This window comes from Panicum virgatum, chromosome 9K (genome assembly GCF_016808335.1).
Source record: "Panicum virgatum strain AP13 chromosome 9K, P.virgatum_v5, whole genome shotgun sequence".
In the NCBI taxonomy this organism is placed as follows: Eukaryota; Viridiplantae; Streptophyta; class Magnoliopsida; order Poales; family Poaceae; genus Panicum; species Panicum virgatum.
In genome coordinates, this window is record NC_053144.1 from 21,393,995 (window position 1) to 21,398,752 (window position 4,758).

The following is a 4,758-nucleotide window of genomic DNA, read 5'->3' on the forward strand; positions in this document are numbered from 1 at the left end:
CGAGCGCATGCGAGACGCAGAACTCTCGGCCTGCTGCACGGCAGCTTGCTCGATGAGCTCCTGTGCCTCGCGGCGCAGGTTGCGACCCGAGGGTGTCGATGGCTCGGGCATAGCTTGGAGTAGGTAAGCCGCAGCGACGAGCTTCTCCCCCGCCGTCTTCAGTTCCGGCGATTTGTCGACGTTGTCGTCGGCCATGATGCGCTCCCGGGCGACACGTCCCGCCGCCTGGGCATATGTACCGCGCGCGGTACGCTGCTGCTCGAGTGCGGCGCGCAGCTCCTGGGTTTGTTGACGCTGCTCATCGAGCTTGGCTTGAAGCTCTTTGAGCTGCGTCATCTGGGCTTGTCGCGCCGCTGAGCTTGACGAGGAAGGTGCTGCAGGCGGGTTCGCCGGTTACTTTGCCCGCGCGTTCGCCCCGGCATCCCCGTCGTTGCTTGCGGCGTTGTCGTTTTGCTCGCCCGCAAGGTCCACCATGAAGCATTCCCGGGAAGGATCGAAATCCCCCTCGCTGGAGTCTTCGGAGCAGGTGAGGCAGTAGGCCGTCGCCAGCTGGAACGAGCGAAGAGCGTCGTGGTCGTAGACCCCGGAGTAGTCCTCGGCCTCCTCGGCCGCGAAGTTGTTCATGAAGAAGTTGACGTCGTCGGCGATCGAGCTCGCCGTCTCAGGGTAGGATTCGTCGAGGGACGACGTAATGAGGTTGCGGATCGATAGAAGATGATGACCCGGCAGATCCTCATACTCGGTAGGTTAGTACTAATTGAAGAGGCATAAGTACGGGCGGCAGTGTTGCGCATCCCGAAGGGGAAGGGCGAGGGCGAAGTCGAGGCCCCCCTGGGAGGCATTAGCGCCACTGCAGGTGACGGTGTCGGCGCAGATGATGCCGAGGCACGTGATGACAAAATGGTAGCCCCGTTCGCCTCGATGCTGAGTTGCGACATGCCAGCCTCGACCCACGTGGGGGAGCTGTGGCGTGCCGCGCGACGACGCTCCGCGCGCGCTTGTCGCGAACGCTGACCCGAGCGCCTGTCGCGCCGGGCTGGCGTAGTTGGAGCGATGGGGTTGCGTCTGGGCGAGAGGAGCCGCATCAGGTAACCGTTGCCGGTCGCTCTGAACTCGAGACTCTCGAACTAGATCACAAACTGTAACACCCTGATTTAAATTCCAGAATTTAATAATAAATTTAATTGGCTTTATTTAATTTTCCAAGGTTTATTGTGTTTAGACTTGCATTTAATTTATTTTTGTCTCGCAAAGTAATTAAAATTTATCATAGGTTTAAATTTTTGTGTTGCATTCATGCTGGAGCATCTCTTTTATTTGTTTGAGTGCTAGGGTTGAAATTCAAATTCATGTTTGAATTCAAATAGTATGGGTGTAGTTTGGAAAAGAAAAAGGGACAAGAAATAGGAATAGGATAAAAAAAAAAGAGATGCTCAGCCTTCCTGCCACGCATGGAAAAAAAGCCAAGAGCCCAGCCTTGCATGCCACGCCCCCTGCTTGCCTCACGTCCCACCCAGCGCCACCACCAGTCCTACTTCCTGCAGCGATGGGCCCTTTTTCTCTCGCGTTCTCTGCTCCTCTACAACGCCGGCCCGTCTGAAGAAGTCACCCTTCGAGGCATTGTATGGTAGAAAGTGCAGGACACCTCTCTATTGGGATCAGATTGGTGAGAAGCAGCTCTTTGGCCCTGAGATCATAGATGATGCAGAGCAGATGGTCCAGGCTGTGCGAGAAAATCTGAGGATTGCACAGAGCAGACAGAAGAGCTATGCTGATGGCAAACGGAGAGATCTGACTTTCAGTATTGGTGATTATGTGTACCTGAAGGTGTCTCCGATGAGAGGAATCCGCAGATTTAATGTCAAAGGAAAGTTAGCACCTCGGTATGTGGGGCCATTCAAGGTGCTAGAGCGGAAAGGCGAAGTTGCTTATCGCCTGGAGTTACCTCTCAGTCTCTCGGGAGTTCATGATGTCTTCCATATATCTCAGCTGAAGAGATGTCTGCGAGTACCCGAGGAGCAGGCACCACTGGATGGAGTAGATGTGCAGGAGGACCTGACTTATACTGAGCATCCGGTGAAGATTCTGGAGACATCAGAGAGGGTTACTCGGAACAAGCGCATCAAGATGTGCAGAGTTCAGTGGAGTCATCACAGTGAAGCTGATGCTACATGGGAGCGAGAAGATGAGCTGATGAAGACATATCCAGATCTCTTTGCTAGCCAGCCCAGCTAAATCTCGGGGACGAGATTTCTTTAAGGGGGTAGGGTCTGTAACACCCTGATTTAAATTCCAGAATTTAATAATAAATTTAATTGGCTTTATTTAATTTTCCAAGGTTTATTGTGTTTAGACTTGCATTTAATTTATTTTTGTCTCGCAAAGTAATTAAAATTTATCATAGGTTTAAATTTTTGTGTTGCATTCATGCTGGAGCATCTCTTTTATTTGTTTGAGTGCTAGGGTTGAAATTCAAATTCATGTTTGAATTCAAATAGTATGGGTGTAGTTTGGAAAAGAAAAAGGGACAAGAAATAGGAATAGGATAAAAAAAAAAGAGATGCTCAGCCTTCCTGCCACGCATGGAAAAAAAGCCAAGAGCCCAGCCTTGCATGCCACGCCCCCTGCTTGCCTCACGTCCCACCCAGCGCCACCACCAGTCCTACTTCCTGCAGCGATGGGCCCTTTTTCTCTCGCGTTCTCTGCTCCTCTACAACGCCGGCCCTAGGCCTCCAGTCTATCTGCGCCCCTGCCGCGAGCCTTGCACCTCGCTTGCTGCTCACGTTCCCGGAAACGCACGTCGCCAAGCAGATCGCCGTCGCCCAGGCTCAAGGAAGCAGCACCGCAACTGGAGCCGAGCGCTGCGAGTCCCTCGCCCCCCCCTGCAGCTCGCCCTTCCAGGTCGCCCTGCTGCCTGCACAGACTTAGCGACGCCCCCTTGCAACCGCGACAACCAAGGGCCGTGCGCCCAGGTCTCCACGCTGTGACCCCGCTGCCCAGTGGTCCATGGCCCACTCGCCAGACCCCTGCACGCTATCTTCCTTCTAGAAGCCGACCCCGAGTCCGGGATCACGCCGCGTGGTTGGTACGATCCGCATCCCCCGCGCATGATCAACACCCGTGCGCCGCCGTGATCTCCGCGATCACCTTCCGCGTGCCCCTCTCGCTCTATAAACCGAGGCACCACAAGTCGCCCTTCCCATCTACTCGAGCTCCCTCCCATCGCCGAGTCATCGCAGCCCTTCCTCACGGTTCCAGTAAGTTGCCGTCGCCGCCACCCCTTCCTATCCATCGGCGCGATACTGCTACGGCAACTACTCATCCATCTCGCACACTCTTTCTCGTCACAGGACCGCCAGAAGGAAACGCCGCCGCTCGACGTCGCCCGCTGTCGCTATTCCAGGAAGTCCCAGTTCGAGCTCCCAGTTCGAGCTCCCCACGTCCCGAGATCAGTCCGCGCCGTTGCAGCCCTCCCCAGTGCCCTAGGTGAGTTCCCCGTGCCGAGAGCTTTCCGTTTTGCCGCTTCCGGGCGTTTTCCGTGAAGCATAGATCGATCTAGGGTGGAGTAGTGAGCCTTTGTAGGTGCGTTCATGGAGTCTGCGTTCCTCAGGTTGTAATCACGTTCATTACCATCCAGAGGTAGAAGAAGGCATGTGAGCCCTTGGATCTAAGATCTACGGTCCATATTAGATCATGAGATACCCCTTCGTGTGGACCTGGTTCATCGTAGACCGCAGTTCACTCTTCTCTGGTCCATGGAACCCGTAGACCGAGTTCACAGCACAGGGCACAACCATATCCCCACGTGAAGGCTGCTGTACACATGCCACTTTTGCGTTTCAGTCCCTGTCCTTAGTCATTATTGCAGCACAACTTTTCTGTGTCTTGCTAACTTTGTCTTCTAGCCCCTGAATACCTTGTTAATCACTGTTTTGACCCTAAACCTTGTATGCAAAACACCCCAGTACATGTTTTGTATTTTTTTTTTCCTGGTACTGTTCGTGATACAGTATGCCCATTACAGGTTAAACCCTATTATTTGCGCAGTATTTCAGGTAAACCCTTGTATCTTATATCGCTTATATCTTTTTATTTATAGCTCCGTTTTTATTGGTTCTTGCGCTCACGCGATCGTTGTAACACGTAGAATAGTTTTGGACTAGTTTAGTGTGCTATTTTTATGTGTTGATGTATTGTTTCTTAGTTTTTGCTAGTGTTTGTTTGTATGCTTATTGTTGTGTGTTGTTTTGGCCATGTGTTCGTGAGTAGACGTTGATCCTTCCGAGGAGCCCCAGTACCAGTACCCGGAGCAGCCGTCTTCGGAGCAGTTTGAGCAGCAGCCAGAGCAGTACGAGGAAGGCAAGTATAACATGAACAACCTATCACTTTAAATATAATTTCATACTGCATTTTAATACTGTATGCCTATAAGGATTTCCTAGCCACTTTATATCCTTTATATATACCTTTGGGTTGCATTTTGGTTAGTTGTGCTAGGTTGCTGCGCTATAACACACTCTGGTCCTTTTTAATTAATTTGATTAATGGTTTACTTGAACTTAATTCTGAGAGTGGCCCTCTGTGTGGATGAGTGGCTCACGTCTCGTTAAAAGTTGTTTTTGTAGAAACATGGTTTAGGGGGCCAGCACGGTGCTTAGTGCTTGGTTGGCCACTCTCCATAAGGACCGGTTCATAGAGCGACAACCTGGGACAACAGCGCTACCACAAGGCTAGAATGGGATAGACTTGGCTTATTAA